Source organism: Kogia breviceps, chromosome 1 (genome assembly GCF_026419965.1).
Source record: "Kogia breviceps isolate mKogBre1 chromosome 1, mKogBre1 haplotype 1, whole genome shotgun sequence".
In the NCBI taxonomy this organism is placed as follows: domain Eukaryota; kingdom Metazoa; phylum Chordata; class Mammalia; order Artiodactyla; family Physeteridae; genus Kogia; species Kogia breviceps.
The window spans coordinates 128,509,296-128,537,118 of record NC_081310.1 but is presented as its reverse complement, the minus strand read 5'-3'; the positions used below and the strand labels follow the sequence as shown (position 1 = coordinate 128,537,118).

At 37.3% G+C, this 27,823-nt stretch overlaps 1 protein-coding gene across 7 annotated transcripts in view; it reads right to left on the bottom strand.

Moving 5' to 3' along the window:
• Window positions 1-27,519, bottom strand: part of TTLL7 (tubulin tyrosine ligase like 7) — a 150,962-nt gene extending 123,443 nt beyond the window's left edge. For 6 of the 7 annotated variants that reach the window (XM_067043669.1, XM_067043682.1, XM_067043699.1 and 3 more), the window contains exon 1: window positions 27,314-27,462. The gene's annotated coding sequence lies outside the window, so the exon portion shown is untranslated. Of the gene's footprint in view, window positions 1-27,313 lie in introns of all 7 variants that reach the window. The other variant, XM_059047473.2, reaches the window with a different exon arrangement.
• Window positions 27,520-27,823: the final 304 nt, after the last annotated feature.

Sequence of the window (27,823 nt, the reverse complement as noted above, 5' to 3'; positions counted from 1 at the left end):
TCTTCTTTAATTTCTTTCATCAGTGTCCTATAGTTTTCTGCATACAGGTCTTTTGTCTTCCTAGGGAGGTTTATTCCTAGGTATTTTATTCTTTTTGTTGCAGTGGTAAATGGGAGTGTTTCCTTAATTTCTCTTTCAGATTTTTCATCATTAGTGTATAGGAATGCAAGAGATTTCTGTACATTAACTTTGTATCCTGCTACTCTACCAAATTCATTGATTAGCTCTAGTAGTTTTCTGGTAGCATCTTTAGGATCCTCTATGTATAGTATCAGGTCATCTGCAAACAGTGACAGTTTTACTTCTTTTCTGATTTGGATTCCTTTTATTTCTTTTTCTTCTCTGATTGCCATGGCTAAAACTTCCAAAACTATATTGAATAATAGTGGTGAGAGTGGGCAACCTTGTCCTTTTCCTATCTTAGAGAAATGGTTTCAGTTTTTCACCATTGAGAATGATGTTGGCTGTGGGTTTGCCATATATGGCCTTTATTATGTTGAGGTAGGTTCCCTCTATGCCCACTTTCTGGAGGGTTTTTATCATAAATGGGTGTTGAATTTTGTCAAAAGCTTTTTCTGCATCTATTGAGATGAGCATATGGTTTTTATCCTTCATTTTGTTAATATGGTGTATCACACTGATTGATTTGCATATATTGAAGAATCCTTGCATTGCTGGGATAAACCCCACTTGATCATGGTATATGATCCTCTTAATGTGCTGTTGGATTCTGTTTGCTAGTATTTTGTTGAGGATTTTTGCATCAGTGATAATGACCTGTAGTTTTCTTTTTTTGTGACATCTTTGTCTGGTTTTGATATGAGGGTGATGTTGGCCTCGTACAATGAGTTTGGGAGTTTTCCTCCCTCTGCTATATTTTGGAAGAGTTTGAGAAGCATAGGTGTTAGCTATTCTCTAAATTTTTGATAGAATTCACCTGTGAAGCCATCTGGTCCTGGGCTTTTGTTTGTTGGAAGATTTTTTAATCACACTTTCATTTCAGTACTTGTGATTCGTCGGTTCATATTGAGAGCTTATACTCACCACTTACCTGCTTTAGATGTCACATTCCATTTGTTTTTTTTTTTTGTTTGTTTGTTTGTTTTTTTTGTGGTACGCGGGCCTCTCATTGTTGTAGCCTCTCCTGTTAAGGAGCACAGGCTCCGGACGTGCAGGCCCAGCGGCCATGGCTCACGGGCCCAGCCGCTCCGCGGCATGTGGGATCTTCCCGGACCAGGGCACGAACCCGTGTGCCCTGCATCGGCAGGCAGACTCTCAACCACTGCGCCACCGGGGAAGCCCTTGTTTTTGTTTGTTTTTAACATCTTTATTGGAGTATAATTGCTTTACAATGGTGTGTTAGTTTCTGCTCTATAACAAAGTGAATCAGCTATACATATACATATATCCCCATATCTCCTCCCTCTTCCATCTCCCTCCCATCCTCCCTATCCCACCCCTCTAGGTGGTCACAAAGCTGAGCTGATCTCCCTGTGCTATGTGGCTGCTTCCCACTAGCTATCTATTTTACATTTGGTAGTGTGTATATGTCAGTGCTACTCTCTCACTTCATCACAGATTAACCTTCCCCCACCCCATGGCTTCGACTCCATTCTCTACATCTGCATCTTTATTCCTGTCTTGCCCCTAGGTTCATCAGAACCATTTTTTTTTTTTAGATTCCATACATATGTGTTAGCATAAGGTATTTGTTTTTCTCTTTCTGACTTACTTCACTCTGTATGACAGGCTCTAGGTCCATCCGCCTCACTACAAATAACTCAATTTCGTTTCTTTTTATGGCGGAGTAATATTCCATTTTATATATGTGCCACATCCTCTTTATCCATTCATCTGTCAATGGACACTTAGGTTGCTTCCATCTCCTGGCTATTGTAAATAGAGCCATAATGAACATTGCGGTACATGACTCTTTTTAAATTATGGTTTTCTCAGGGTATATGGCCAGTAGTGGGATCGCTGGGTCATATGGTAGTTCTATTTTTAGTTTTCTGAAATTTCAAAATACTTTAAAGCAAAGATACGAAAATCATCAATTATGAATTATATGCCAGGATGAATTTACTATACAGTATTAATAAAAACCACTTAAAATAAATCTATAAATTGGCTACTTCTAAAAAAAGACTGATTCCTAAGTAGTACCCAAGGATTATAATTGTGAATTACAACACTGTGTTTATTTTGGTACTTGAAATGTTTTCTAAACTACCTCAGAGGTTAACACTTCTAGAGTAAATCAAAATGTAAACTAAGTGATCCCAGATTCTAGGAATTCAAGCCAAGACTTCGATCATCAAGTAAAAGTATCTAGCAGTGAAGTTACAGTACAAGTTATACTTGTTTGAGGTTTTATTCACATTGCAACTCAGAGAAAATTAAGAACACATAGTTATACTAACTCACTTAAAAATTTTTCCCTTTAGAGATGAATAGAAAATAAAACAAAATCCTAGAAATCTTCTTGTCCTAATCAATCTGGGAGCAGTCTGCTTTTTAAGTTCTGATTTCAGTTTGACATTATCAATGGGATGTCTGAGTAGAAATGCCAGGAAGCAGTCAAAAATCAAAACAATTGCTGGGCTTCCCTGGTGGCGCAGTGGTTGAGAGTCCACCTGCTGATGCAGGGGACACAGGTTCGTGCCCCAGTCCAGGAATATCCCACATGCCGCGGAGCGGCTGGGCCCGTGAGCCATGGCCGCTGGGCCTGCGCGTCTGGAGCCTGTGCTCCGCAACAGGAGAGGCCACAACAGTGAGAGGCCCGCGTACGGCAAAAAAAAAAAAAAAAAAATTGCTAATCAAAAACAATAAATAAATAAGATGTAGTTCTTCACTTGCCTACCTTTCAGCTGGGAATATTATGAAAGAGATCTCCCTAAGATTGAGATCCCCATAAACAAATCCTAATATTAGGATTCAGATACAAGTAGTTTATTTCAGGAAGTACAGGAAGTCCTGTTAGGGGAACTGGGAAGTGAGACAGGTAAGGGAAGGAAGCCAACCAAGCCAGTCAAAGCCAGCTACACTATAGGTGGCTGAAGCTTAATCCCTGAGGAAACTCTGAGAACCAGTGTAAAACACCATGCTTCAGAGTTAACCCACCCAGGGATCAATCATTGGTTGATGGTTGCTGTAGGGGGCGGATGAGTATTAATTCCCTAGCACTTTTAGCCCTCCTGAGGGGCGAGAGTGGGTGTGGGGAGATGAAGTCTGGAAAGGCAAGGGTCCTGTAGTTCCATGGCTTCCAGAAAGGTCCTCAAAAGCCCTAAGGGAAAGTAATGCAGATGTTGGCCAGCAGGTAGAAGTAGGGAGAGCATAATGAAGTGGTAAAGTACCAAAGATATGGGCAGGACACTGAGGGCTTTTAATCAACAGCTATCCCTAAATTACATTATTTGTGTCCAAGGCTTAATTATCACTTACCTGACGATGGATCCATTCTACACTATGGTTTAAATTCAACCAACAGACCATCTATCATGGCCCAGCTATCATATAAAAACAAATTAAAATATCAGCACCAGTTCTTAGCAAGGTCTAGGATCCAGTTTCTATAAGGAGAACTTAGGAATAACAATCTGGTTTAGATGGATGTGCTAGGAGATTTGATATTGCACATCAAGTATGCTACAGTTGCTTATATTGTTTACTTGCTGTATTTGCATAGTAGGTATTCTATATTAATTAGATTGGGTTTTGTGTGTGTGTGTGTGTGTGTGTGTGTGTGTGTGATTTTGATGAAGATGATGTAGAGGTTCTACATATGTGGTTCACATCCACAGGATACACCTCAGTGGCCCACTGCTGGAACCTTTCATTCTGTCAACTCCACTGCATGCACTGGAGTTTGCTACACTCCTGGGTCTGTACCCCATCCTTGAATGTTTCTTCTGGACCCTAAAGTTTTACTGCCTATTCAGACTTACCTTCCAGTTCTTGGCATATAGTCCTTGGCTCTCTTTGCTGTTAAGGTTTTAATGCCTCTGTTATCTCTAATAATAAACTTCTCACTCCATTCCCCCTGCCCTGTAAAAACCAATCCTAAAAATATAAAGTAAGAGGAAAAAAAGGAAGAGATGGGAAGAAAGGATTTATACCATTTAAACCTCTAGTTCCTAACTCTCCTTTAAACTCCAGATTCTATAACCAAAGCTTTTCCCTCTGACATTTCAAACTTAGTAGCATTTTCTATCTTAAAACTTCAACAACTCCAGTAACACATCCCATATGTCTACCAAGAGACTTGTATGAGAATATTCATAGCAGCTTTAGTAATAATAGGATGAAAACAGAAACAACACAAATATCAACTAAGAGTAAAATGAAGAAATAAATTGTGACATATCAATACAATGGAAAACTACATATTAAAAAAGAATGAACTACATCTAGTCACAACAACATGGATTACTATCACAGCATAATGATGAGTGAAAGAAGCTGAATACGAAATAGTATGCCCATATATTCTGTATGATTTCATTTATTTGAGGTTCAAGAACAGGAAAAACTAAATCTATACAATAATCAAAACAGCATGGTACTGGCACAAAAACAGACACATAGATCAATGAAACAGAATAGAGAGCACAGAAATAAATTCATGCACTTATGATCAATTATTCCACAACAAAGGAGGCAAGAATATACAATAGAAAAAGACAATCTCTCCAATAAGTGGTGCTGGAAAACTGGACAGCTACTTATAAAAGAATGAAATTAGAACATATTTTCATACAATGTACAAAAATAAACTCAAAATGGATTAAAGACCTAAATATAAGACCTGAAACCATAAAATCCCTAGAAGAAAACATAGGCAGAACGCTCTTTGACTTCAATAGTAGCAATATTGTTTTTTGTCTGTCTCCTAAGGCAAAAGAAATAAAAGCAAAAATAAATAAATGGGACCTAAAAACTTAAAAGCTTTTGCACAGCAAAAGAAACCACCGACAAAAAGAAAAGACAACATACTGAAAGGGAGAAAATATTTGCAAATGATATGACTGATAAGAGGTTAATATACAAAATATATAAAATGTTCAAACAACTCAATATCAAAAAAAATAAACAGGGCTTCCCTGGTGGCGCAGTGGTTGAGAATCCGCCTGCCGATGCAGGGGATACGGGTTCATGCCCCGGTCCGGGAAGATCCCACATGCCGCGGAGCGGCTGGGCCCGTGAGCCATGGCCGCTGAGCCTGTGCGTCCGGAGCCTGCGCTCCGCAACGGGAGAGGCCACAACAGTGAGAAGCCCGCGTACCACCAAAAAATAAATAAATAAATAAATAAACAAAAAAAATAAACAATCTGATTAAAACATGGGCAGAAGACATGAATAGACATTTTTCCAAAGAAGATATACAGATGGTCAACAGGCACATTAAAAATGCTCAACATCACTAATCATCAAAGAAACTGCAAATCAGAAGCACAATGAGATATCACCTCATGCCTGTCAAAATGGCTATTATCAAAAACTCTATAAATAACAAATGGTGAGGATGTAAAGAAAAGTGAACCTTAGTACACTGTTGGTGGGAATGTAAATTGGTGCAGCCACTATGGAAAGCAGTATGGAGGTTCCTCAAAAAACTAAAAATAGAAATACCATATGCTCTATCTATTCTACTCCTGGGTATATATCCAAAGAAAATGAAACCACTAATTCAAAAGGATACAGGCACCCCAATGTTCATAGCAGCATTATGTACAATAGCTAAGATATGGAAGCAACCTAAGTGTCCATCAACAGATGAATGGATAAAGAAGATGTAAACACACATACACACATGCCCACACAGACAGGGGTATTACTCAGCCATAAAAAAGAATGAAATAATGCCATTTGCAAAAATGTGGATGTACCTAGAGGGTGTTATGCTTAGTATAATAAGTCAGACAGGGAAAGACAAATACTCTATGTTATCACTTATATGTGGAATCTAAAACAGTAAAACAAATGTGTAAAACAAAACAGAAACAAACTCACAGATATAGAGAACAAACTATTGGTTACCAGTGAGGAGAGGAAACAGGGGAGGCGCAAGATAGAGGTATGGTATTTAGAGATACAAACTACTATGTATAAAATAAATAAGCAACAAGGATATATTTTACAGTACAGAGAAATAAAGCCATTAGTTTATAATAACTGTAAATGGAGTAGAATCTATAAAAATATTGAATTACTATGTTCTACACCTGAAACTATACAATATTGTAAATCAACTATGATTCAATTTTTTAAAAAAACATAAACCTAAAATGATAGAATTCAGAATAAAGGCCACCTCTGGGTAGAATCAGAGGTCATTCACTGTAATTAGTCATGAGGGAAACCTGGGATGCTAGAAATGTTCTATATCTCTACCTGGGTGATGCTTACACAAATTTAAACATACTTAAAAATCCATCAAGCCATATCCTTAATATGTGTGTCGTTTACTCTATGTTACATATATTTGTGTGTGTGTGTGTGTGTGTGTGTGCATGTGTGTGAGACCTCAATTTTTAAAAAGGAGGAGAATAAGGAGACTCCAGAATCACAGAAGTCAAAAGGAGAACAGGGTTTCCAAAAAGGTAAGGTATGATCAATCACATGAGTACTACAGAAAGAACAATCAAAAAGAAAAATGACCAAGAAGTAGTCACCTTATTTAGAAAAGTGGAGGTTATGACTGTTTGGGGGACAGAAACAGGAAAAGTCAGATTACTGAGGGTTTACTAGATAAAAGAGGAAGAGATGACCTTCAAAAGGGAATGGGAAAAGAAAGATGGCATGTAGTTTAGGGGAAAGAAGGTAAAGGAAAGTTGGGTCTTTTGGGAGGTGTGTAGCAAGAGGGGGATATGAGAGAAAAAACTTGAATATGTTGAGCCAGTGAGTTAAAAATAATTAAAAATAAAAAAGAAATGAAATGTCTAGTGGGCTAGGCACAAGGATCTAGCTAAAGCCCACAGGCCAAATCCAGCCTACTGCCTATTTTATAAATAAATATTTAGTGTAACACAGCGACCCTCCATTTGCATATTATTGTCTAAGGTTGTTTTTGCCCTAAAATGGTAGGACTGAATAGTTGCAATGGAAACCATCTGACCTCATACAGAAAAGTTTACTGACCCCAGAATGAGGGTACTCTAAGAGCTAAAAGGAGAATTAATAGACAGAGAGGTTAACTCTCTACAAGAGTAGAAAATGTGAGATTTTGTCAACAAATAGTGGTCGAGAGAGGGAGGGATATAAAAAAATTAGTCCTATTCTATGCCAGGGAATGAGCAGTGCACTGAGTGTCCATATATAAATTAGAAATGGTTTCAGGCCCCCAGAAAATAAGTCAACTATAATAATGTTAACAACTACTACCGATGCTTCTACTACCACAGCAATGACTAATATTAATATCACACTGCTTACTGAACATTTCCATCTGGATATTCTCAATGTCACCACAAACTCAAAACCAAACTCGTAATCTTGGAATCATCCTCTCCCTACCCCCCAGCAATTCCATGCTTAAGTCCTGCTTTGTTTATCCCCTGATTATTTTTGGAACCCATCTACTTGTTTCTGTCCCCTTCACCTCCACATCTAGTCCTAGCCACCATCACTCTTCCACTTGAACCACTACACTAGGTTCCTAATAGAACTACTCATATTTAAACTCTTAGTCCCTCCAATCCATTTCCTACAATGCAGATTCCAAAATACAAACCTGATCACAATCTTGTCATGTTACTCTCGCACTTCCCTTCCCACCCCGTCATTCTAGCTGGCTTAAACCCCTTTAACAGCTTTTCAGTGCTCATCTGATAAAATCCAAAAGCCCACTCATGGCCCAAAAAGACCTTTCCAAAAAGGACCTGTGATATTAGTCAATTCAGCTAAGCTAACAATATTTCCTAGATATCCCTTCCTTACATAGTTTCAGGTTAGAGTTAGCCACAAGAAGAAATCTGCATGTAATTTTGGAGGCAGAAGTAAAGAAGTAGTCTTTATGCTCCAAAGGTCAGTACAGGGGTGCCATGCACTATTGTGTATGTTGACACTAATCTGCTGGCTCCCCCTGTTGGTACAGACCAGCATCTGAGCCTGCAGCTGCTCCAGATCCTGCCAGATCTTCAGCTTCTCCAAATCCTGGCACATCAAGCCTTTCTGGACCAGGCACACGTGCAGCTCCATGACAAAGAACAGCACCTCTTCCTGGAGGTCACCCACATTGTCAAGACTAAAGAAGGCAAGAGTGAGATATAGGTTCCAGTTTGTTCTTATGGGTTCCAATCTGTTCTAGTAGATTCTAGTTCATATTAGTTCTTTCTGATTTTCAGCCCTGCTGACCCAGCACCAGATGCAAAATTATAAGCCCTCTGTAGACTGCTTTTCATCTTTATAATAAATATTTTATTCCATATCACTCTTAGTGGTTCTGCTTCCCTGATGGAACCCTGAACAGATGCAAGTGCCGATTAGCCTGCCTGTCTTTCCAGCCTCTGAGCCACCTCCCCTTTCAATCTCTGTGGTAACCACCCACTACATGCTCCCACTACATAGGCTTTATACATGATACTCTTTCTGACTGAAATTCACCTCCATCGATCCCTGGCCTTTGCCTAGTTAGAGCCCACCTTCCCTGACATTACTCTCAGAGCATTGGGTACTTTTCCTTCGTAGCACTTATAGTAATAATTATACATTTATTTTTAATCAATTCCATCTCTGTCACTGGCCTATAAACTTGCAAAGAAATGCGACTGTGTTTGGTTCTGCTCACAGGTGTTTTCCAAGCACCTAGAAAAGCACCTGGGACATGACAGGCACTCAATAATGAGTGAATAAATGAATGAATATTTGCTCTGCACCAAGCACTATGTAAAATGCTTTATGTAGATTATCTCATGTAATACTTACAAAAATGCTATGAGTCTAGAACTATTATCATTCCCATTTTAGAGATGAATAGATGAAGTTACATTGCTGTAAGTGGTAAGACTGGTACCTTACCACTTATGCACAAAGAACAGCTGTACTCCAGCATTCACACTATCAATCCCTTTGCCCTTCACAACACTATAAGGCCAATTTAATAAGATTTTTCTTTTTCATTTGACAAATGAATAAGCTGAGAGTTAAGAAGTTAGTTGACTTGCCTAAGGCCATGCTAGGTACCAGCTAAGGCTAGAGCCCAGGCCCAACACCAAGTTCGTTGCTTTTTAAAAAAAACACCTTAATCCCGCTACCTCTCTGCAGCCAGGCACAAAATTCATCCTTATACTGTATCCACATTCAGATTCACTAAATCTCTCCTTCTGTAACTAACCTCCACAGTAAACTCTCTATGAGCACGATCTTCTTTTCAGAAATTAATAAGGTTAATGGGAAGACATAGCACAGCACTTTAAACAACACAGTTGTATGCTAATGTCATACAATGCCATGGCTTAGTTTCCATTAGCATCATTTTAACACATCTTAAGACCTTTAATCAAAGGCAATACAGAATGGGGGGAAATGTATATCATAGCATATTTATATGGAAAAGTTTTTCAAAAGGATGAAGTCAATTTTTCATAAGGAAAAGGAAGTAAGGAAGAAGGAAGAAATAAGAGTAAGGGAGGGCTTCCCTGGTGGCACAGTGGTTAAGAATCCGCCTGTCAATGCAGGGGACACAGGTTTGAGCCCTGGTTCGGGAAGATCCCACATGCCGCGGAGCAACTAAGCCCGTGCGCCACAACTACTGAGCCTGCACTCTAGAGCCCGTGAGCCACAACTACTGAGCCCACATGCTGCAACTACTGAAGCCCATGCACCTAGAGCCCGTGCTCCGCAACAAAAGACACTGCAATGAGAAGCCCGTGCACCGCAACGAAGAGCAGCCCCTGCTCGCCACAACTAGAGAAAGCCCGCGTGCAGCAACGAAGACCCAACGCAGCCAAAAATTAAAAAGTAGAAAAACAAAAGAGCAAGGGAGGAAAGCCAAGGGAAGAGGGTGGAAAGGATGGGTTGAGAGTTAAATTTTTCTTCCTAACAAAATTAAGCCATTTTTTTCAGTCACATAGGAGTGTGTGATTTCATTTGCCTCTATAAAATATGCTTAGTCATTAATTCTAAGTAAATCACACAGCCTCTGACAACGGCTGTCCTGTGTGACACATTCTAGATTTCAACTGTCATTCACAAGAGACTCTAATAGTTCCACAGTGTCAAAGGTAATAATTTGAGAATGATGACAGCAGAGTGAGAGCACATGGCAGATAATCATACTGACAACACATGTCAATCTTCATAAGACTTAATGGTTTAGATACTTCTCACAAATTCTAGAGTCCAATCCAAGTGGATTATTCCTAGCTTGGGTTTTATCATATTGGAATGCTCTGGAAACAAATAATCCTTCATTCAAATCCTACATTCAGAAAATGTTCTTCCTTTCTCTACTAATACCTCACCTCAAAACTGTTCTATTGCTATCAAATGAATTTAATTTTGTGCCTACAAAGGCTAACAAAATAAAGGATTAAGCCCTTCTTTAGGCTTAAAATTCTTCAATTTTCTTGGTATCCTCAATAGCAAAGCTTTTAAAACTAAATCATCTGTAAAACCTTAAAAAGCTAATTTTCCTTCCTGAAATCTGACACTTCAATTTTAAATACCTAATTTCAGCTTTGAATACATGATGCCTGTTTGTATATCAAGCATTTCATTTTCAGGTGCACTGACAAGCAGAAACACCAACTTTTATTCTCAGTCACAAAGCATAAAGTTCTTCAACTTCTTTTGCAAATATCTGACTCTACCATGATACACTTTTGCATTACACATTTTTGTAAGTCACTGTCAATAAACAATAACTAACATATAGTAAATGCTTACTAAGTACCAGATACTATTCTAAGAACTTTACACCTATTAACTCATTTAAATTAAAGAGCATAATGCACCCTACAAATGCTTTAATACTTGAATAGATTGAAAGAAAATGCACAAAGAAAAAGGTAAGACAATAATTCACTTTATCTAAACAAAGTTGATGTAGCAACTTACAAATCCATTTCCTGGACACAAAAAAAATGTTTGTTTCCTTATTTGAACATTATTAAGTATAAGGAACACATGCATCCATGAAAAATGAATGCTTTCTCAGTCACCATTATGGAAGCTGTTATTGAAAACTAAGAAGCAAACTAAAGATTATGATAAGAACTAGTAAATTCTTATTTAAATGCAAAGGCAACTAATAAATTATATATTTGAAATAAATCATTCAGGTATTATTTTTGAAGCAATTATATTACAGAAAAATCATACTGAAAAATAATTATAATAAATAAATAAGCTTCCTAAGACCAAAATCAAAACAAACAACAATAGGAAAAAGCATACCAGAAGACTACTAAGTATATCGACTTAATACAATGGAAAATATGACCTTGTTAATAAGCACACAAAAAATATTCCAGTCATCATGACATTAAGCGTAACGGAATTTGACATCAAGTGGCAAAAGCATTTGTAGGTTAATACTCACTTTTTAGTACTTTCTAGAAAATATACACCAGACACAATCCACTATGTAATATCAATACATTTCTACTAAAATTAGAATACTTATGTTTGATATATTTATCTGAATCAAACTGGTCTGCTATACCTGCCTGGTAAGTCACTGTATAAGGTTTAAACTTGAATCTAAAATATTTTTAAGGCATTCAATCTATATTCTTGAGGCTGTTCAGTAAAAGACAATTCTATAATTCATTGAAATAACTGCATGGGTAACTCAGCTCCTGATGATAATAGTAGCCATTTTCCTCTCTAGTAAGCAGTGTTCTCCCTTTTTTTCTCAGTCATATGCTATTCTATTGTTTGAAAGAACAAAAACAAAACATAGTGTTTTCTACATGATATGAAAAGCACTTATTTAGCACAGTGCCTAAAACATAGTAAGCACCACAAAAGGGTTAGCTATACATTATTGTTGATGTTGTTAATCAAGGAAACCAGACATGTATCAAATGCCTACCATATTCCACACATTGCACTACAGGCTTCACAATCAGGCATTTTAACATACACTGCACCAGAGGAGGTTTAAAAAAATACTTATGCCTATAGAATACTTAGGAATAAGCTTAACTAAGGACGTGAAACTTGTACACTGAAAACTACAGAACAGCGACAAAAGAAATCCTAAAAGGGCCAAGTAAATGGAAAGACACCCCACATTCATGAATTAGAAGACAATACTGTTAAAATAGCCACAGTTCCCAAAATGACTTACAGATTCAATGCAATCCCTATCAAAATCCCAAAGACATTTCTTACAGAAATAGATAAAACAATCTTAAAATTCATACGGAACTACAAAGGACATCAAAAAGCCAGAACTATTTTAAGAAAGAACAAAGCTGAAGGTAACACACTTCTTAATTTCAAAATATATTACAAACTTATAGTAATTATAATAGCATGATACTGGCATAAGGCTAGACACATAGACCAATGGAACAAAAGAGAGTCCAGAAATAAACCCAGGTAAATATGGTCAACTTATCTTCGACAAGGATTCCAAGCATAAACAATAGGGAAAGGATAATCTCTTCAACAAACAGTGTTGGGAAAACTGTACATCCACATGCAACAGGATGAAATTGGACCCTATCTTAACACTATATGCAAAAAATCAAAATGGATTAAACACTTAAATGTAAGACCTGAAACTGGAGACTCCTAGAAGAAAACAAGGGAAATGCTTCATGATAGTGGTCTTGGCAATGATTTCTTGGATATGACACCAAAAGTACAGGCAACAAAAGCAAAGGTAGACAAATGGGACTACATCAAACTAAAAAGCTTCTGCACAGCAAATGAAACTGTCAAAAGAGTGAAAGGACAACCTACAGAATGGGAGAAAATATTTTCAAACCATATATCTGATAACGGGTTAATAGTCATAATATATGAGAAACTCCTTCAACTCAATAGCAAACAATCAACCAACTGAAAAATGGGCAAAGGAGTTGAATAGACATTTCTCCATAGAAGACCTGCAAATGGTCAACAGGTATATGAAAAGATTCTCAATATCACTAATTATCAGAGAAATGCAAATCAAAACCACACTGAGATATCACCTCACACAATTAGACTGGCTATTATCCAAAAAAAAAAGATAACAAGTGTTGGTGAGGATGAGGTGAAACTGGAACCCTCTCACATCGTTGGTGGGAATATAAAATGGTGCAGGCACTGTGAAAAACAGTATGAAGTTTCCTCAAAAAATTTAAAATAGAACTACCATATGATCCAGCAATTCCACTTCTGAGAATAATTGAAATAATTATATGAAATATAATTATATATATTCAATATATGAATTATATATATATGAATTATATATATTCAATATATGAAATATTGAAATAATTGAAATCATGTTTATGAAGAGATATCTGCACTCCCAGGTTCATTCCAAGACATGGAAACAACCTAAATGTCCATCAGTAGATGAATGGATAAAGAAAATGTAGTGCATGCACACAATGGAATATTATTTGCTTTAAAAAAGAAAGAAATCCTGCCATATATGACAATATGGGTGAACCTTGAGGATATTATGTTAAATGGAATAAACCAGTCACAGAATGACAGATATTGCATAATAACATTTTTATGAGGTGTCTATAATAGTCAAACAAGGAGGAAACAGAAAGAAGAATGGCAGTTGCCGGGAGCTGAAGGGAGGGGAATATGAAGAGTTGCTATTCAAACAATATAAACTTCAAAAAAGAAAAGAAAAATACTGATGCCTGGGTCCCAGCCCCAAACATTCCAATTTAATTGGTCTGAGATACAGGCTGGGCATTGAAATTTGTTAAAGCTCCCCATATGATTTAGATATACAGAAAAGTTTGAGAACCACTATTTAAATAGATGTGTTGTTTCATTTGATCCTCATAGATTGTTTTATTAATTCCATTTTACAGATGGGAAAACTGAGATTCAGAGAGGTTCACTAACTTGTCAAAGACTTGGACAGGTCTCCTCAACCTCAAAATCTTTGAACTATACCATGTTGCCTTCTGAACTGCAAATATGCTAAAGCCATCGGTCTGCTTCTCACAATCTTGAAACCCTGATGAGAAAAAGCCAAATATTTCCTTTGTAAACCTGCATATTGGGTATGAAAGGGTCCTCCCTATGAATTCTGAACTCTAGTACAGGTTTTTGCTTATTTGTTTTTTAAATACAGACCATGACCTATAGAGGGTCATGAAATCAATTTAGTGAGATTCAATCAGCATTTTTAAATGAAAGAATAGAACAGATGAAAATATAAGAGAGACAGACTACATTGCATGTAGGAGGAAAAGTAAGTACTGAGTCTTGACATTTTTCTTTCTGGTGGGTGGCAGGGGGGAACGCATGGGTGTGTTTGGGTGTATGTATACTATGGCAAGAAATAAATTGTTATTTCTTCTTACCATGAGTTGCAGCCAAATATGTTTGAAAAATATTCTAGCTAGAGATAAAAGCATGAGATAACAAGACGATCCTGCAAATGGTATTCATTTTCTAATTTCCATACACTTAACCTGTGTTTTTCTCTAATCCTGGAATGTTCTCCTTCACCACCCAACATTCAAACACAGCTTAGATGCCCTTTCTTTTCCTCCTATCTCTTAGGCAGAATGGTCTGTCCTTCGCATGAACACTGTTACAAAATCTACCGCACTGTATCATATTTTTAAAGTATTTGATTTAAAGTTCTTTACTGGAAAAGGCAGTGTCTCTCATTCTGAGCAATATGAACAAAACACGGAGCCTGATACATAGTAGAGCTTAATGTGTTTGTTTGGTTTTTTTTTAATTAGGTTACAGCAACTCTGCATTATTTTACTCATGAAATTTTGGTGATACAAAATTTCAATTAAGAATGAAACACATCTTCCATCTTTCTAAATAATCACAAATATAGTTACTTTAGTATCTGGCTTATTGACACCTAATCTACATGATACCCTTTCTCTGCCAAGGATTACATCAAAGAAGCAGGAAGACAAACTTTGAAAGTATCTCTATTGCATTAGCCTACATTGTTTATACCAGTCTACTCTCTTATCTATTTTAATATTAAATAGACTTTTCCAATTTCTGTTTTCATACTTGGTTTTAATTAAACAGATTTACTGAACACTTACCAAACAAAATACACTGAATAGGTTATGTGTTGTTTCCATTTTACAAATGGTAATGGGGGAAAAAAAAATTTTTACTAAAAAGCAAATCAAAATGAAACAAATAATGATTTATTCTCTCTTAATCTTAAATTCTTAACTCCACCAAACTCTTTTTATCATCTATGTTCATCCAAATAAAGGTATTTTATCATGTCTTTAACATTTCTTAACTTCATTGAAATACTGGCATTATTTGATTATTCAAAAAAAGTCTTTTAAAAATATACATTATATATAAATATATATACGAATATACAAATATGCGGTTTTAATATCTTATATACCTAACCAGTCAGAAGTCCAATATTATCACAGTGATCTGAATAATTAAGACATTTAACAGATATCATTCATCATATCTAGTAAGCACCAGTTAATAGAAACTACAGAAATTTAAATAAAACAGAACTCAAATTTATTTAGCATTAGAAGAAAGTAATTCAAAATTATAATAGGATATAAATGAGAATTAAAATTGGAAGAATGCCAGAAAGCATACTCCCTAGAAATCTATTTTAGGAATCCATGTGAAAAATTCTGCCAGTCTTTCTGCAAAGTTAACCTTCAAGATTTCTAGTTACAAACTTTTGCAATCTTAAAACGTAAAGAAGAAAATCACATACCATTCTTTGGTTTCAAATTTTGGGCCCAAATCAAATGGCTTTATGACCTTCTACTTTACGCAGCTTCACCTAACATTATGGGCCCACCTATTAGAATGAACAGCCAGCCATGGCCGGAGCTGACTGGCAGACAACATCGCTGATTCACCTCAGGAAGAAGCAAGCTGCAGCACCCACAGTTCTGAGGATGTCCAAAGAGGGCAAAGTAATGGTCATAAGACAAGTATTTCCTATTGGAGCACAGACAGAAGGACTGGAAGTAGACAAAACTCTGAGCTCCCTCCACTGTAAGGAAGGATGTTGAAGACATTTTGCATTACACTATACTGAATCCACTTTAAAAGAAACTGTAGCATAAATTTCACTTTGGATTCTACATAAGAACAACTTTGTTCCCCTTAGGCAATTGGTTTGTTTTTCTCTTTGATTAGATTTTCAATTAATCATTAAACTTTCTGTATGTCCCTCTTTGCCTGGAAGTTAGAAAACTTGAATTAAATGTGTGCCCAGCTCTCAGTGCTTTGCGACCACCTAGAGGGGTGAGACAAGGAGGGTGGGAGGGAGATGCAAGAGGGAGGGGATATGGGGATATATGTATGCATATACTTGATTCACGTTGTTATACAACAGAAACTAACACAACACTGTAAAGCAATTATACTCCAATAAAGATGTTTAAAAAAAAAGCATGTCCAGCTCTAATAAACATGCAGGATTTCATAACATGGATTTTGTGAGCTAATGTCTCCCTTAGCTCACTTCATCTTATTTTTTCCCTCACTGATATTCTAAGATTTTTTTATCATCTCATCCTGAATGTTCATTCTATTACAAACTAGGTATCTTCAAACAGTATTACCAAAATCTTATAAAAACTCTACAAGGTGTACATTTTACTATATACAAATTATACTTCAATGAAGTACTGGGGGGAAATACAAAAGAAAAGCCATTTACAATAATCAAAATCAAAAGACAGTAATGTAAATATTTCTTGTACTATCTCTTAGTCAATTCTTGGTAAAACATTCTAAATTACTTCATTCTTGCATAAGTTATAACTGAATTAATATTTCTGCTATAATTTGTAACTTAAAATATAGTTATGTCTATATAAGACATTCGTTAAAGTTAGGGTGGAGATAATTTTGAGGGATTTCATTTTGTGAAGATTACATTATGGACTTCTATTGGTCTATTTATTGTATTTTTTCCTAAGAGATTAGCATACATATCAATGAATTGATGTGGAGGAAAAAGCATCTTTTTGTGAAATGAAAATACTAGCAGAGAAAGAGGAAAATGTGCACGTGTAACAACTTGTTTAAAACCAATGCCAAGTGTGAGATGCATATGCCCATGCCTCTAGCTTCACTTTTCTCCTTGCCTTGGTCATCTTAGTAGTGCTTCTCAAACTTTCGGTACTGGAACTCTTTATGCTCTTTCAGTTTTGTTGAGCTTTGTTTTTGTGGGTCATATCTATCAATATTCACCTTATTAGAAAGTTAAACTGATAAACGTTTAAAATACTTATTCATTCATTTTAAAATAACAATAATAAAACTATTACATGTTAACAAAAACATACTGTATTTAAAAATAACTATAGTTTTTTTAAAAAGGAATGAGTAACATTGTTTTGTACATTTTCAAATTCCTCTAATATCTTTCTTCAAGAAAATAGATTCTCATACCTGTTTCTACATTCATTTTGATAAGTTCTTCTGGTTGAAATATATGGAAAAAACTGGCCTCACAGAGATATGTAGTTGGAAAAAGGAATATTTTAATACCCTTCTCAGGTTATTATAGATATTTGAATTTGATACAACACCTAAACTCAACAAGCGGTAGTTTCTTAGTACCACATGAGGCCAGTAATATTCTAACAACCAAAACCAAATAAAGGAAGCACAACAAAAAGGAAACTACAACCAATATCTCTCCTGAAATTAATAGCAAAAAATATTTAACAATGTTGGCAAATTGAATACTACAATAAGCATGTATATGTATGTGTGTTTGCATGTGTGTATGTATGTGTGTGTCATGTATACATGACCAAATGGGATTTATTCCATGTATGCAAGGCTGATTCAATATTAAAAAAATTAATCAATACAATCTACCATATCAATAGGCTAAGGGAAAAATCTTATGTCCATATCAATTGTTACAGAAAAAACATTTGATGTAATTTGATATCCATTCAGGATAAAAAGTCTCAGTACACTAGGAACAGAAGGGGGAACTGCCTCAACCTAATAAAGAACATCCACAAAAAAACATAGAGCTAACATCATACTTAATTGTAAAAGACAGAATAATTTTTCTCTAATATTGGGAAGAAGGCAAGGATGTCCACTCTCACCATTCTTATTTAGCACAATACTAGAAGTTCTAGCTATTGCAACAAGGCAAGAAAAATAAATTAAAGGCATACAGATTGAAAAGAAATTGTTTCAGTTTGCAAATGACATGACTGTCTACATTTCAAAAAAAAAATCAAAGGATCTACAGTCCTAGATCCAAAATGTGAGTTCAGTAAGGTTTCAGGATACAAGACCAACACAAAAAACAACTGCATTTCTATATATTGACAGCAAAGAAATGGAAACAAGAATTTTTAATGCAGTATCATTTACAGCTGCTCCAAAGAATATGAAATACTTAAGTATAAATCTAACAAAACATGTGCAAGATATGTGTAATTAAAATTATGATATTTTGGTAAAAGAAATCAAGGGAGACGTAAATACCTAGAGACACATATCATGTTCACAGATTGGAAGAATCAATGTAGTAAAGATGTTAATTCTGGACTTCCCTGGTGGTGCAGTGGTTACGAATCTGCCTGCCAATGCAGGGGACACAGGTTCAAGCCCTGGTCTGGGAAGACCCCACATGCCATGGAGCAACTAAGCCCATAGGCCACAACTACCGTGCCCACATGCCACAACTACTGAAGCCTGTGTGCCTAAAGCCCGTGCTCCACAGCAAGAGAAGACACTGCAATGAGAAGCCCTAGCACCACAACGAAGAATAGCCCCCACTTGCCACAACTAGAGAAAGCCAATGCACAGCAACAAAGACCCAATGCAGCCAAAAATTAATTAATTAATTAATTAATTAATTTTTTAAAAAATGTTAATTCTTCCTAAATTAATGTACAGGTTTAACATAATTCCTATTAACATATTAGTTAAATTATAGCAACAAAATTCTACATTAAACAGATTAAAAAATGGATCTTCCAAAAAGAAAAAGATAATCAAAATTAAGTTTAATTTGTTAAATAATTACACCAGGCATCATAATTGCAAAGTCTCAAAAAATCTCATGGACTTCAAAGAATAAAGAGGAAAATAATAAACAGCAACTTGAAACAATTCTATCAATACATTTTTAAGCTGCTAAAAACAATCAGTGCTACACAGGCAATAAAAGCAAAACTAGACAAATGGGACTACATTAAACAAAATTTTTGTGTACATCAAAGAACACAATCAATAGAGTGAAAAGGCAACCTATGGAGTGGGAGAAAATCATTTATCTGATATAAAGAATTCCAACAACTCAACAACAAAAAATCAAATAACCAGATTTAAAAATGGGGAAAGGACTTGCATAGACATTTCTCCAAAGAAGGTATAACAACAATTCCATTTCTGGCTATATATTAAAAAGAACTGAAAGCAGGGTCTTGGAGAGATATTTGCACACCTATGTTCATAACGGCACTATTCTCAATAGCAAAGATGTGGAAGCAACCCAAATATACATCAACAGATGAATGGATAAACAAAATGTGGTGTATATACAATGGAATATTACTTGGCTTTAAAAAGGAAGGAAATCCTGTCATATGCTACAACATGGATAAACCCTTAGGGCATTTTATTAAGTGAAATAAACCAGTCACAAAAAGATAAATACTGTATGATTCCATTAATATTAAGGTATCTAAACTACTAAAAGTCATAGAAACAGAAAGTAGAATGGTGGTTACCAGAGACCTGGGGGAAGGGGAAAGGGGAGTTGTTGTTTAATGGGTATAAAATTTCAGATTTGCAAGATGAGAAAGATCTAGGGATCTATTTCACAACAATGTGAATATACTTAACACTACTGAACTATACACTTAAAAATGGTTAACATGGTAAATTTTATGTTATGTTTTTATCACAATAAAAAATACAAAACATTAATTGAAAGAAAAAATTGTTGCATTTGAGGAATGCCTACAAAATATCAGAAATCACCCAAATAATTACATAAATCACAGTATTTTTATACTACTCTGGACTTTTTTCTTCCAGAAAACATGAATATCACTTGCATATTACCATAATATGTATAGTTATACCAAGGGGAGAAAAACTCTTGGATTACCATTAGGTAATTTTACTTGGAGATCTAAATATCTATATTCATAGGTATTGCTGAGTGTATTTGTTTAATTTTGTTCTCAGTAGAAGCTATACTTTAGGACCTTCACTTCATCCTATATTTATTATTCTGGTTCCTTATGAATTCAAAAACAAAATTCACAGATATGCTTTCAAGCACATTATGGAAGTAAATAGGCCATACTATAACTAATGAAAAATACATTTAACTTTTAATTCCTTAGTCAAGGATGAAAATAGCTCTCAACACATACCCAAGATACATTTTTAAAAGAGAAAATGCCTCCTATTCCAAAATGACAACCTCCTAACATATGTAGCAGCAAACTTTTCTTTCTGCCAGAAATGCCCATTCGGCACTGATTTCTGACAAGTGAAAAAGTTTTCCACATATGTATAGTCCACTTGATTTTAAGAAGCACTGATCACTCCCTTTAAAACTTTCCTGAATATTAAAATGTCCGTTTTCCTTTAATTTTTGCAGCAAGTTCCAGAAATAACTTGTTTACATTTTCCAAAAATAATGGATTGAAGTATGTGTGTGTTGACTAAGGGTGAAACTGACACGGACTAAAAGTAGACATCAGAGATTAGGAAAAAGTATTCAATGGATTTGACGAGTTGTTTTTTTTTCTCAAATACTGTAAAAGTAGTAAAACCATTAAAACTATCTAATAAATGAATGAAGGTCATCCCCTTGTTTACATATCACAGTAAATAGTAGCACCTATTGTCAAAGTTAGTATAAAAGGGGCAGCTGTAGACCAATTTCTAATCCTACGATGATTCGGCATGCATTTTGCCTGTTTTTTTTCCCCCTATGCCTAGCTCGATTTTTCACATCATTAAAATGGAGGAAGTAATATCTGTCAATCTTTAGGATTCTAGATTGAGAGATGCTAAGTAATTAAATACAATATTATCATCTTGGATGTGATCAAACCTACAGCTAAATGAAAATGTCTCCATCTGGTTTCATGTGAACTCAGCTGATTGTAGAAAGTGTTCAATTTCTATCTTTCCTCTCCATAGAGTAGCTAGCACATATTTGTTTGGGTAACTGCAGACAGACTGATTCTAAATATAAACTGAGACGTGTGCTAAAATTATTGTCCTGATTTTTCAGCAATCACTATGAATGTCACACATGATTACAGATTTTATTTATTAAATACATGGAAAAAATATATTTTAAATAATAGCAATGACAAAATTACACATGAAAATCTTCCCATCAAATGCAATGATGCAAATTAAATCCACAGTTCCTAACTTTTCCTACCAATACACCACACACACAACCATTCATATCACAAAGCCAGTCAAACATAGTACTAGAATCACATCAATTAGATTTTACACAAATTTTGAGTGGGCTCTCTTCTCCTACAAAAGAAAGATAGTACTACCTTAAATGAGAAGTATACCTAAGCAGCCCTAAAATTCTAATCCAGCAAAGAGCATAGAAATAATCTTGAAGCTGCTGCCTGCATTACTGCTGATCCATCTTCCAAATCTACAAATGCTCACTTTACTTTAAAAAGTCAACTTCACTGCAAATAAGCTCACAGAGGAGGGAGGAGAATTTTTATAAAAACAAGCTACTGCCACCTTGCTAAATTAGATGTATCACCAGTTCAGACTTTGCAAAGTAGTGGGTAAAAGAGATAGAAATTTTCAAAATAATCTTTTATCAGACATAATGTTCCATTTCACATAGCTACGCAGAACAAAAATAACACAGAAGTTTGGAAGCTCAGGTGCCATAATGCAATTTAGAAAAACCAAACAATGTGGACAGTTCAGGATGCCCAGTGGACCAAAAATATCATCAATTTCAAAAGAAAGGAGTAATTAGCCCCTGGGGAGACACAGTGACCACTTGACCACCTAACTCTAAACCTTCAAAGAAGTCAAAGAAACACAGGCCAACTAGTTGCTTACAAGTAAGAAATGAAAGAAAAAAGAGAAAATTGGATTTATCACTCAACTCCCAGAGCCTAAACAACCCCAACACCTTGGCTTTGTCAACTATCGTGTGTACCATGGGTGGGAATGTGTTAGGTAAATGTCAAATGGGAACTAACAAAATAAGGGTAGTGGAAAATAAATAATAATAATAAATAATTTAAATTTTTACCTTTAACTTAACCCTAGGGAAAACTGTTGACTAAGCCCAGTTGAACTTTGACAAATAATGGCTGGGAGAAATGGAAATAGATTTACCACCTTCTAATAGCTTAGGCAAACTGTTTTAAATAGTAGGTCCCAACTAAGCACACAACAAATTCTGCCCAGAATATTACTCAGCCTACCTCAGTGCCCAACTTCCACAAGAAATCATCTGTCAGGTCCTAAAAAGACGGGGCCGGGCTTCCCTGGTGGCGCAGCGGTTGAGAATCCGCCTGCCGATGCAGGAGACACGGGTTCGTGCCCTGGTCCGGGAAGATCCCACATGCCGCGGAGCAACTAAGCCCGTGAGCCATGGCCACTAGGCCTGCGCGTCCGGAGCCTGTGCTCCGCAATGGGAGAGGCCACAACAGTGAGAGGCCCGCATACCGGAAAAAAAAAAAAAAAAAAAGACGGGGCCTATTTTTGTTTTGTAAAGTGACGCTTCAGTTTTCATTGTTTCCTTTCACATCTTCCCAAACTGATGATATATTCCAAGTACCTGCCTCTCCGCTACCTACTTGTGCCCTCGAGGCACTTTCGTATCCCTAACTCCCCTTCCACCGGTTCTCAGAGACACTTCATGGCCTCCCTGCCTCAGTGGCTCCCTGGCCTCAAATTCCAAGGAGAATGGGGGCGGGATCCAGAGGAAACCCAGGTGAGAGCCTGGGGGAGCAAGGCAGAGGCCTGGCCAATGTACCTGTCCAAGGAGGTAGTGTCATGTAATCCTACAACTGGTGGGACACTGAGGCACACTGTCTCTCCTCAGTGAGGGGAATTTCCTCTGGTCGAGGAATACTGGGAATGAGAGGAGGGGAGCACCTGGAATGCCGGAAGGGGATGTTGGAAACCTTAGGCGACTCCCCAGCGGCTGCTGTTCTCAAAGGCCATCTCTGGCAATGTGCACGGGGGAGAGGGCGAGAGTCTTCAATTTCCACCAGACACTCTTGCACCTCGTAACCTGGGCTTCTGCTGAGAACTGAAGGAGGTCTGGAATTCCTGCGCTTACCTATGTGGATTCTCCAAATTAGAACGCGATAGTGAGTTCATAAGCCTTGCACTGCCGGGATACTGAAGCCGAGACCCGGGAACCTGATACAGGAGGGTGGAAGAAGTTTGAAAGAGACAGATATTGTGTGGAGGACAGGGGTTGATTCCTGAGGGAAGAGCACGGTAAAGGAGAGAGTTGACATCCACAAATACAACACCAGGACCAGAAAGTAGTCTATCACACAAGCCCCTTCTCTGCCTACAAACTCTTGCTCACTCTCACCAAACCTGTCCTCCATTATTTACATTTTCTCTCTTCAGTGGCCCCAACTGCCTGCCTTTCTCCCAGTATCCATGATTTAACTAATCTTTCTAATCAAAAGACAAGTTTGCCTGAAATAGTATAATCTGAGGAGTCACAGACAGGAGTGTTATTAATTATTAATATGCAAATATCCTGTACTTACTATGCTAATGCTCCAAAGAGAATATACAGAATCCAGCAGAGTTTTAACACTTGCATAAAACTTAGTCAAAGTAAGCATCAAAAAAAAAAAAATCTTTAACTATGTGTGGTAATGGATGTTAACTAGACTTACTGTGATCATTTTGCAATATATATAAATATTAAATCATTATGTTATATACCCAAAACTAATAAAATGTTATATACCAATTATAGCTCAATTTTTTTTAAAAAAGTCAAACAAGAACTCATACCTTTTAACCCAGAACTTTTATTTCTGAGACTCTATCCTAAGGAACTAATTTCTAAAATTTAGAAAAGAGCTTATGAACAAAGATGTTCATCACAGTGTTATTTATTATCATCAAAAATAAAGTGACTATGCATTTGTATAACAGATTCACTTTGCTATATTACCTGAAACCAACACAACATTATAAATCAATTATACTGCAATAAAATTTTTTTTTAAATAGAGTTACAATAAGGAGTGATTAGGAATTTATGGCACATCTACCTCATGGAAAATTATGTAGGCATTTAAAATGTTTACTGTCAAATTGTAATTAAGTGAAAATTACTGTTATGAAATTTAACTTAAAAATGTATAAAAAGTAATATATACAGCATGATTAAAACTATGTGCTGAAAAAAGAGTGGAAGGAAACACATCAGTATGTTAATAGTGGTTGTCTTTAGTTAGTAAGATTACAGTGATTTTTTTATATATTCTTAGTTTCCAAATTGTTTGTAATACTATAATGAAAGGGGGAAAGCTTTTAAAAAGGCAAACCTCCTTGGAAGATGAAAAATCTTACTTGCATAGAAAACTTTCTGGGTTAGTACTTTTAATATCAGTACCCAGGAAATATAACATTTTCTCAAATGGCACTTGGAACAAGGAATATGGAAAATGTGAGCAAGACAAGCCAAAGAGAAACTTGGCTTGCTCAGTGACCTACACTAGTTCCCTATGATTACCCAATAAGGAGCAGATTTCACTGCCTGATACGCAAGGTTCTTCATAATTTGTCACCATGCATCCAAACAGTACATGACCACTTCTCTGCTGAACTTCTTCATCTGGCTTTCTCTTTCCTACTAAAAGCCTTCCAATCTCTCAGAGAGTGATTTAATACACTTCCATCCATCAAGACTTTCCTGATCCTCTTATGACCCTAGCCATTACTATTTCTCCTTCTTCTTATGGTGTTCATACGGCACTTAAGTCTGCACTACATTTTTCTGGTATTAAGCTAATTCTATCTATTTGGTTAATTGCTCGTATGTAGGTAAATATTTTCCCAGCTAGACTTTTAGTTTCCCCAGCTAGACTTTTAGAATTTAGATGGTCTGCAGATAGTAGTCATTTGACAAACACACACACACAAACACACACAGAAGGGAAGAGAGAGAGAGAATACAGTTCTAAAGCCAAGTTGGTATTATATTCATACTCAGTGATGTTATCTAAATAAAGTGTGTTGCATCTGTTTTAAAATGTTCCTACTGACCCTCCAACGCTAGAACATGCACTTTCCTTTTTTTTAAATAGCAGTGGGATTGTATTTTTGCTTATTCATTCATACCAATTCTGCTGTCTCCTTTGGGATTAAACAGATTGGACCACAAGAGGCCTCACTGAGGTCAGGGTATGGTCTATAGCCATATAAAGAACAAAAAGAAATGACCTCCTAGAAATCAAACTTAAGACTCATCTCAAGACCCTACTTCTCTTAACAGCCTTGTCTGAACAACAAATGTCAATCTGTGCCTCCATTTTATCCCTTTAGTCTATCAATATCCTCATCAACTCAAAAAAGAATTCTCCAATGCAAATGGTTAAATACTTTAGAAATGATGGACTACGATGACTATGTTCCCATCTGCCCTCATATACTACTAGTCCAGTACTTGGAGATAATGAGCATTTGTACTATAGCAACCTGCTTCCTGAAACATCAACAAGAATTGCATATCTTAAGAGAAAATACATAAATCATAAATGAAAGCAAATCAAACGGCCAAGCAAGAAACAAAAAAAAACCTAGCATCCATTATTTTTATAGAAAGAGCATGCAAGGTCAATATAACTGTTGACTCTGAAGGGCAGGGTAAAAACAAATCAATACAGTTTCCCACTATACAGAGCTACACTTTGCTATAACACATGTTATGTCTAAGAGTCAATGCTTGTCCAGATTCCACCACTAGCTAGCTGTGTAATCTTGAACCTTCTCTGTATTTCAGTTCCTTCATCTATAAAATAGAGCTATCACCTGCTATGCCAAAGCACAAAGCATTCACCATCTATCACTGCCAAAAAATGTGTTGAACAGCTCCTGTTATGACCTAGCTCTCCTATGCAGTGTGGTCCAGATACTACTTTTTGGCATATGCTTTCTAAGAAAACAGTATATTTTTTCATATAATTCAAAGAATGCTCCTACTTTTATACTAAAAGAATGATAATTCCATACACAGGAAGTTTACAGGTTGTTGCTGTTGAGATTACTTCTATGAAAATTAATACTATGTTTAATATGTAATAAATCATATACATGTACATATAACTTGGACACACTTGGATACACAACTCCTTAATACACTAGAAGGTTCGTGGGTTTTGGGATCAGGGAATCTTATATCCAAATACCTATGCCGTGACCTTGAGGCACGTAATTTAACTTCCCCGCTCTTCACTTTGCACATTTGGTTCTGAGTTGTTGTCATGATTTAATGAAATTATTTATATATATGTATGTATACATAAAGTGCCTAGGCTCTGAAAGTATTATTTCCTACATCCCTTAAATCTTTTCCTACTATGTCAAGACCAATCAAACCCGCTCTGAATACAAGACAACTTGGATACATAATCTTTCTCACACGTTAGCGGGGGATGCAACGCGATGTGAAGTTGCGCGAATGATGGCACGAATTGGGCATCCAACTGAGGAAAAGGAGAGAAAATGACAGGTGTAGAAAAGAGCCCTAGACTTCACTCGCCTGTGCGAAAAAGACACACTGAATACTGCACGGCACACTCACGGAGGTCTGTACCGTGATGTGGGAAAAGGACAGAATCACAGAACAAGCCAGCAGGGAGCCTCCTAGCTCCCCCCACCCGACCTCGCCCGCCGGGGTCGTTCATCTGGAACCCAGAAAGCTGAGGAGAGAGCAGCAACTGACCTCGCCCCCCCACCCTCCCCCATTCTGCCCAAATCTCTCAGGGCGCGAATGGTGCTGAATCATTAGCACCAACAGCAGCAGCTCCCCGTGCCACTGTTCCCGCGGGGGGCAGTATCCCCGGAGCAGTGACCGTCCGGGCGGGGTCCGACACCTCGAGGGCGTGGAGACAGGGAAATGGGGTCAGGAAGGATCGGGGCAGCAGGTACTCACTGGGGTAATGAAAACCCAACCCGGGTCCTCGCCTCCGGGCTGCGGGCGGTCCCTCCGCGGCTCCCGCGCTCCTCGGCTTCCCACCACGGCCGCCCCGGGCCCGGCAGCCTGCGCTGAATGTCGGCTGCTCCCCTCCGCCCGCCCACCCACCCACCCACCGCCCGCGGCAGCCACAGCTCTGGGCGCCGGCGCTCAACCCGGAGCAGCTGGAGCAGGGGGCGCTGCCAAAGGGGTGGTGGCTACCGACGGGCCAGACCATTCGCGGGCGGCGACCGGGGGTGCGCGACGTGCGCGGCGGAGCGAGCGAGGGCGCGGGGGCCGGAGACAGTTGGGAGGAACGAAGGACGAGGGGGCTCCTCAGCACCCCGCCCCGCGCCGGGATGGCTACGTGCGGGAGGGGACAACAGAGGAGCGTCCGCTTTTCCCGACTGACGACTGGAGAAGGTGCTTTAGCTTTTCCGCCCCCCTCTCGGTTTGCTTTGGTCCCGCTCTGGGTTCTTTTAGAAGCCT